Source organism: Podarcis gaigeae (assembly GCF_964106915.1).
Source record: "Podarcis gaigeae genome assembly, chromosome: 7".
In the NCBI taxonomy this organism is placed as follows: domain Eukaryota; kingdom Metazoa; phylum Chordata; class Lepidosauria; order Squamata; family Lacertidae; genus Podarcis; species Podarcis gaigeae.
This window is the reverse complement of record NC_139683.1, coordinates 89,488,043-89,497,431: the sequence shown is the minus strand read 5'-3', so window position 1 is coordinate 89,497,431 and position 9,389 is coordinate 89,488,043.

Below are 9,389 nucleotides of genomic sequence, written 5' to 3'. Positions count from 1 at the left end.
GTGAGCGCCGCCCAGCATTTTCTCACCCCCTCAGTGGTGGCACCCGGGGCGGCCTGCACCCACCGCACCCCCTTCCTCTGCTCCTGCCTTCCAACTCTACAATTCTGTTGCACTCCGGTCCTGCATACAGGCTTGCCATAGGCATCAGGCTGACTGCCCTGAGAGTGCCGGCCTGGCCTGGTCAGTAATCTTCTTATACTGTGGTACCTCGGGCTAAGTACTTATTCATTCTGGAGGTCCGTTCTTAACCTGAAACCGTTCTTAACCTGAGGTACCACTTTAGCTAATGGGACCTCCTGCTGCCGCCGCACCCCCACTGCACAATTTCTGTTCTCATCCTGAAGCAAAGTACTTAACCCGAGGTAATATTTCTGGGTTAGCCAAGTCTGTAACCTGAAGTGTCTGTAACCTGAGGTACCACTGTATGTTTATTTACAATTAACATCCAGAGAGCGGCTCCGAACCTGCCGTTCTTAGCTATGAGTTGGTCACTCTGAGTCTCTGCCCCTTTTGCAGCACGAAGGGCGTCAAAGTCCAGTCCTTCCTTTCTTGTACTTCTGTTGCATTTTAACCCTTTCAGCTCTTCTGGTTCAGGGAGAAGGTGGATGGACTCTTCCCCCTCAAATGAAGAGCCCTCTAAACGCTGCCTTCTGTAACCTGAAGCGTATGTAACCTGAGGTACCACTGTATTCTTATTGCTTTCATTAGGAGTTTGAAAAGCTTGACTTTCTTTGCCCCATCAAAGCACTCACTCCAGTTGCAGCCGGGTGATGCTGCTAAGGTTGAATTGGTAACAAAAACAGGGCAGAATTTAGCACAATTCACTCATTGCTTCTCATGTGATTAACACGCATGTGAGCGCGTGAAATGGGACCATCCCTGCTTCTCCCCGCATTGCTGCCCCTACCCTTGTTGTGGAGGGGAGTGACTCAAAATCAGTCCTCCTGTCAGGGAAATGTCTCCTTACTCACCCAGTGCAATATATTCCACCTTCTCCTTCTTTAGCAGAGTGTCTTTTCATCCAGTGGAGTAAACAGCTCATGTACATACATGAAAGAAAGCTTTAATAGTAGAAAAATGCAACATAGTAACATACTGATGGAGAGAAACGGCACATCTTGAGACAAAGGACAGTTAGTCTGATGACCTGAAGGAAGGGGCCGATTCTAGAGTACAGCATAAAAGCCCTGCCAACGAGAGGCCAGGTATTCTATTAATCAAATTAGGCTTCAGTGCTTTTCCTGCACCCCCTGCTACCCCAGTCTCCTGCTGGGAGAATCTGGGAGACATGGAGCTGATTTATAGGTGTGGACTCCCCATGCAATTTAGAAGCCCAGAACATGTAGATCCCCCTCTTCCAACTTCCTCCCCTGTGCATGGATAGTGAGGGCCCAGCAGTGTGGATTCATCCTACAACAATTGTACATTACGAAAAAGTAAGCATCACTGAATTCCACCGGGACTGCTCCCTGATATGTACAGGATTGCAGTCTGAATTAGTCTTAAAGCTGCAACACAGTACTGTTAACAAAGGAAGCCATACATTTCCATACCCCCACATTATGCATCTCTACATCCCCCCCCCCGAAAGTGGAATAAAGTGCAGGGATAAGTGGACCAGGACTTGGGAATTCAGGGTGAAGACACTACTCAGCCATGAAACATCAAGGGGCTGATTAAACAGCTGCAGCATATTCTGGTAGGAGGCAGGACCTGCTTGGTGGGAATTGCCCCTTTCCCTGATACTATTAAAGTTACCTATGCATTGTTTGAACTGGCATTTCAAAAACATGAATTAAAATTTTGCAGATAATCTAAACCATTGGAATGCCTTCCAGAGGCACTGAAAGGTGCTGCTGGACTTTTTAGTTTCTCCAGGGTAGTCTAGGAAACACCTGGACTTGGTGCACCGAACAAGAAATGTAGCTTCCAAGCTGCTTAGTACCCCAGAATCTATACTATACTCAAGGTCTCAAACAATAGGCAGTGCTCTCTTTTCACTAAAACAAACTGTCTAGTTGTCTTTATTGTCCAAATAAGAAACTGTACAGCAGATCTGTGATCAGAACTGTTAATGTTTTGATTTTAACTTTAATATAGCTATGTTGAGGGCTTCTGAATTTGATGGGAACAATGGTTCTGGGGAAGGAAGTATTGCTTAACCTGTCTCCCCTGTGATATAGCAATATTTCTTGAGGGGGTGGCACAAGGAAAAGAGGACATACCCAAACTGGAAAACAGCAACAACCAACTCTCCTACCACCAGTACTCTGATCAAATTTGGTGTCCCCCATAACGGCTTTTGAATAAAAACACCTGAGATCTCATCAAGCCCCCCACTCCCATTTCATGTAGTTTGGTGCTTATGTGTGACTGCACACTGGAAAATGAAAACCAATAAATCATTTGCATGGTAGCAGTTCCCCCTTCAGGTAAAACTGTAGTATTTCTCATCTCTATCTAAATAGTCAATATATAAGTGAAATTATCCTTTATATTATTCATTCATTTATTCATTTATTTTGTTTACCAAAAGTTTATCAAAAGTTAAGGGACTCACAGGAAAGGACTTATACAGAGGTAAATAACATAAAACTCTTAAACACCTGGTGTTGCCACCCTCTAGACTTCTTGAGGAGCAGGCACATGAAGAAGGGCATCAGATGATGGTCTCAGGAACCAGGTTGGTTCATATAGGGAGAGGCAGTCCTTGAGGTATTGCAGTCCTGAGCCATTTGTCCCTGTGAGCAACCTGGCTGCCAAATTCTGTACCAGCTGAAGTTTCCAAACCATTTTCAGAGGCAATCCTACATATAAAGTATTACAGTAACCTAGAGGGCTCAAATGGGCTGTGACACAGCAATTAACCTTACAGTCCTAGGGAAACCCAGCCAGATGGGTAGGGTATTAATAATAATAATAATAATAGAAAAACTTCAATAAGCAAGTAAATCATACTGCTGTGGAAATTCATAACTAATTTAAAAACTTTAGGGAAATCTTACTGCAGAAAGGGGACAACGTGTATTGTCCAAACTGTTCTGAGGTAATAAGCTAGTTGCCCATAAAGAAGGCCACTCGCTGCTTCAACTCTACCACCGAACAATATACAGTGGTGGGTTACATAAGAAGGTAACTATTAGACTTTTTCATACATCCACATCACTAGCATTTGGGAAACACCACTGTATTCCAAAAGGCTTTTGAAAATTTCATTCTCTTGGAACTGAAAACTAGTTTTGATTTTAGGTGGCATATAACATGATGCTGTTTTCTGTTTCACTGTTTTTGTTGGTTGGTTTGAATTACATTTTTATTTACAATGTAACAGTGTATTATCTTGCTGTATCTATATTTATTAGCTGTTTTGATGACCTTAATGACAGAAAAGGAGGATATTTCTAACAGAAGTTTGTTCATACCTGTAATTCTGCCTTCACACAAATACAGACAATATGTGTCCCTAGCAGGTTTTCTATTTATTACAGACTATGCTTCTGAAATTATGAACAGGGGGCAAAGTGTATTTCATGATTCACTCAGAGGCATCTTTCCTTCAGCCGGGCCCTTTCTTCTCTCAAACATATTCTCATGGGAAATTGCATGGACACAGATGAACACTTTTAAAGAGTGACTTAGACTGTGTACACATTACAGGCTGAAAATGCAACTAGGCCATTATTTTTCTCAATTCGGATTAAAGCTAGCAGGGGGTAGGATACATTAAAAAAGAGATTTCCTAAGAAACAACAGGATGGATAAAAAGTTATGGATTGTGGCTAACATCATGTGTACACCACTTTCTAAAAAAGTGGTGGGAGCACAGGATACAGAGCAAATTGGAGTGTGTATGAATTCTTCCTTGGATCATTTCTAGAGGAACAGGCTGTTAGTTCACTTTTCATGAGCATCTGTGCAAAGTGTCATGTCACCTAGGGGTCTGAAGGTTTACCTTCCCTGAATTGGCCCTGTCAGACATTGCCACTGCCTTTGCAGCACGGTAAAAGCCAATGCAGCAAAAATAGCTTCCATTTTTTTGTTATTTGAGGGCCTCTTACTTTACTTTCTCACAGCATTCAAGTGCATTGTGCTAGTGGGGTCAAATCAAGTAAACTTTGCCTATAAGAATAACTTTATACTCCTATTGGTGTGGGAGGGGGGGACCCTCTTCTCTTTCTAGCAGTGCCCCTACTGCTTTTGGTTCCTAAATTTTTGGAGTGGCTTGTGCTTGCACAAGGTTTACAATTTATTTCCTCTGATTAATCTAGTTTTTATCCTGTTAATTCTACTGAAAACTTGTTTAACATATATTACTGACTTCTCCCCTATCTGAACAGTGTCACTTGTTTTCATTTCCCGTGCTGTTGGATCTTTCTCCTGCTGTTAATCATGCTGTTCTTTTGTCATCATTTTGCAAACTTAGCTTTTAGGGTGCTGTTCTGCATGGTTATCATCTTATCACTCCAGCCATTCCCATCATGTTTCTATTGGGGAGCATTTATTTGATTCATTTCTTCAATCTGTTGGCAAACTCCAGGGTTTTGTATTGTCATCTATTTTTCCCTGTTGTCACTTGCATGCTTCTGGTACTAGTTATAACTAGTGTAGAGGTAGGCTTTTGATATTTCTACTTTAGATGTGTCCAAGAAGTCCACCATCTTCTTTACCACAGGTAACTGCATGAGTAACTCCCCAAATAGTCTGTTTTGTGCCTTTCTTCCACCTCATTGAGGATTTCATAGCTTTGTTTCGCTTTTTATGTTTGAATGAAGCAGCAGATATGACTTTACTGCTTTAAAGCTGCTCCATATTATAGTAAAATCCTCAGCTGAATCAAAGTTTTACAGCAAAATGTGATCAGTTTAGACACCAGATACTCATTATTTAAAGTTTTCATTCTGCAGCATGATCTAGTTCTAAGAGTTAGATTTTGTCTCAAAAAAATAATTCTAGATCAAGATTACAGGAGCATGGTCCACAATTCTACAAAGTTCTGTCTTCATTAAGCTTATAACATTACTCTTAGATAGAAAGGGTATTTGGCATAATTTTTTCCAAGCCTGCCAAGACTGAAATGGATATCTAAGCTGTGTGCTTGTAAAGAAAAAATATGGTTATTTTCAGACATCTGGGAATGTATATAGAGTAACATGGATAATAAATCATGGAAAACTAATAAAGCAGATTATTATTTGGTTTGGTTTGATAATGCTAACAACAATTTTATGAATTTAATGAATGCAGTTTACCATAAAGTGTATAATCAATTCTACACTGACATAATTGACATTAGCAAAAACAGCAAAGACTATTTGTGGCACCGTAGAATCACAGAATCATAGAACCATAGAATTGTAGAGTTGGAAGGAACCCCTAGGGTCATCTAGTCCAACCCCCTGCAATGCAGGAATCTCAACTAGTCCATACATAACAGATGGCCATCCAACCTCTGCTTAAAAACCTCCAAGGAAGGAGAGCCCACCACCTCCCAAGGGAGTCCATTCCACTGTTGAACAACTCTTACTGTCAGAAAATTCTTCCTGATGTTTAGTCAGAATCTCCTTTCTTGTAACTTGGATTCATAAGTTCTGGTTCTAGCTTCTGGAACAGGAGAAAACAAGCTTGTTCCATCCTCCACATGACAGCCTTTCAGATAATTGAAGATGGTGATGATACCTTAAAGAATGTTGTTTTTGCTGAAAGAGAGTAACATTGGAAAATGAAGACATTAAGGAAACTCGTGCTGCTTCAGTATCAGTAGAATTGTACCAGTTTGAAGAAAGCATGTATCTCAGCATGAGCTGACTGAACTACTTAAAGGAATGGAAATCCCACAACATGGAATTTGTGCACATGGGCAGAGCCTTTGTTGTGACCTCTTTTCTCAGGGCCTAACGCAATGTTATGGGAAGCACTTGGCTGCACAGCTCCTTGGTAATAGCTGGTAAAAGAAACACACTGATTGCTATTTGCAAAGGGTAGGGAAAGCTTCCCGTTATGACATCACATAATTCTTTCACCAAACGTTTATGTGGAAGTGTGTGGGTAAGAGGTAAATGGGTTTGGCAGTAGTCTATATAACATGCCATTTACACTGAAAGCATGTGAAAGGGGCCTGTTGCTTTTTCTTTTTTTTAAAGTACTATGCCTAGTGGTTTTAAGTGATTTATACATTGTAAGGGCAAAACATAGAACTAACAGTATTCCCAACAACCCCCCTCTTAAAGCTTTTGGCTCTTAGTCATATTTTTTTCAATTGTTAGTTTTATTTCATGTTTTTCAGCATCACATTACCTTCCAAGCAGTAAGCAACAGTAATCCAAAGTAGCAGTGGGACATTAATTAGTATATGAGGAAATGGCTCTTATTACTGCTCCTCTGCTGCAGCCTACGGAGGTGCTTTATAAAGCACACCACGTACAACTGAGGTATCTCATTTATTCTTTTCATCACCCAAGAGTTTACCCTTCAAAGGATGCTAAATTGTCTTTCTGCAGTGGCAATACTTATTGGTATTAAAGTCCAAACTATTGATGCTGCATTAATGCTGAGGTAAGACTCAGGGTTTAGGTAGTGCTAAAGTACATTTGCACTGAGCTTCACAAGAAATGGGACATGCATTTATTTGCCATGTCAGCTCTCCAGTTCATTTTCAACAGTTCCAGGCAATACACTGTATCACTTGTTTAAATTACAACTTAAGTAACTTCAAACAAGAAGCTTCTGGCATAATATACTCCTCTCATGTGACTGTGTCACCTCATAAATCACACGAGGGGGTTCCTGATTTAAAAGTGTCCCCTGTTTTGAACTGGGCAATGCCAAACAAATAACAGCACCCCTTCCTACCCCTTGATGTGAAATCTGACATAAAAACAGCCATGTGTCATATCACGAACTACATACTTGAATTTACATGGACCATCGTGAAACAAGTATTCAGATACCACTGAGCATCTATGATATGTTCCCAGGATCACTGTTAAGAGAAGAGTTCAGTGTCCTGACAGACCACTCACACTTTTTTACTCAAGATTCCTGGGTTGTTACACCAAAAAAAGGTTGTCAGTTCTGCCACAGCTATCTGCCTGCAAACCTTTGCAACTCAATGCTTTTCAGAAAAAAACTACCTTCTTCCAGTATCTGTCAGAAAGTCATCTTTCTAGCATAGTCATTTTACTTACTGCTTCCACAGAAGATAATTGTAGTTACCCAAAGCTTGTATGTTGGTCACATCTGGTAGAACCAGAGGTGGTGTTGTTGTTTTTATATTTTTATTTATACCCTTTTTCCCTAACAGGGACTCATATGCAAATATAATAATATATGCAGTAGAAAGCAAATCAAAGTAAAATGTGTTCTTTTAATGTTTATCTCCTTATGACCAATTCTGTTCACTCTTGCTGATTTTTAAGTTAACTTGAAGTAGAAAAATCCAAGTTGCAGATCCAAGTATTACGTGGCAGAATGTGGCTTATTAGCATAATTATTGAGGAAGCTAAACCCAAAGAGCCCACAGGAATAGGGCTCACAGGAATGGGACAAACCGTGTTCCACACTTCATGTAAAACATCAGTAGGAGATGGGAGAAACTGCTGGATAAGACACACTTGAAGAATACTCCCATCCTTTTGTCGTTTTGCCAAAACAGAAGGCCAAACAATACCTGATTTCAAAGGCAGCCAAATAAATGGATGATATCTTAACTGAAGCAAGGAGCTGGTTCAAGAGCTTACAGTAGCTGCCACCATCAGAACAACCTGTTCAGTAGGGCCCACCTGCTGACAGACAGTGGGACTGCCAAAACTATTTTCAGTGCCTGATTCTGTTCCTTAAACTTTGGCACTGGGAATCTTTTGGTAGTCTCAGCAAATATGATGTAGGTAGCCACTGCTAAACAAGCTCTGGAACCATCTCTCTGCCAGGTGTTGTTTAGTTTTCAGGCTAGTTTAGAAATAAAAAGGCAAATATACTTGGATAATTTGATCAAATAACATGGTGGGATGGGGTGGGTTGGAGTAAAAGTGTAAAAGATAACATAAAACAATTGAACAACAAATAAAACAACAGGACATTAACATTTAGAGCAAACAGTAAAAGAGCACTAGACATAAAAGGTAAAGGTAAAGGTACCCCTGCCCGTACGGGCCAGTCTTGACAGACTCTGGGGTTGTGCGCCCATCTCACTCAAGAGGCCAGGGGCCAGCGCTGTCCGGAGACACTTCCGGGTCACGCGGCCAGCGTGACAAGCTGCATCTGGCGAGCCAGAGCCGCACACGGAAACGCCGTTTACCTTCCCGCTGGTAAGCGGTCCCTATTTATCTACTTGCACCCGGAGGTGCTTTCGAACTGCTAGGTTGGCAGGCGCTGGGACCGAGCAGCGGGAGCGCACCCCGCCGCAGGGATTCGAACCGCCGACCTTTCGATCGGCAAGTCCAAGGCGCTGAGGCTTTAACCCACAGCGCCACCTGCGTCCCAGGTGCACTAGACATAGTCAAACCCTAATATCAGCAGCCGATAAAACAACAACAAACTGATGTTTTGGTGAATAAAACCTATTTTTCTTGTCAAAACTGCATTGTATTAATAAAGCAACCATTGCTAAACAGGCCACTCTATTAAATATACTATTAATAACAATCTGGTTTCCTTTTCATAGGCACCTAACCGTTTCTGGGCTCAGTTTAAATCCCCAAACACTTTGGCATTTGGTTATCTGAAAGAAAGTTCACACCCATATAAATGGCCTGCACAGGGTACAACTAGAGAGTTAAGATTTTTTTTGTTTTGTTTTCAGCAGGCTTTTATTTTTAGTTGCTGCTCTGAATTCAGAACTCTTCCGTTTTAACTTTCCTCCCTGCAATAGTTGCTTTGGTTTTATGATTTTATGCTATATTTGGAAATATTTCTTTGCACACGTCTTTGAAAATCTCACCTGAAAAACTGGTTATAAACTGGTTAAAGTAGAATAAAAATAAATGAAAGCGGAGATGGTACACCAGGAACAACAGTGGCTCAGTCTCTTTTGTTCTGCTTGAATTTCCAGTTATACAAGAACAACAGGTGAATTTTGTTTTTGTTTTGTGAAAAGCTGTTTCCCCCTTTTGCTGGGCCTTGGACAGACAGTGTGCACTTACTCAGAAAATACAAATGTTAGTGGCTGTGACATTCAACAGGTGACCTTTTGTTGAACTGGGTGGATTCAGCTGAGGCTTCTAAATAACTTTCCAAGATGGGATGTTTATGGACAGACACTGCAGTATGTGTATCATAAATGCAACTGTCATGAAAGGGAAAACATTATCTTCAAGACTCTTTTCTAAATCATTTTGATCCAAAAACATAGATATTAAAACAATGCATGCTATATGATCAGTACTAGGAGATTC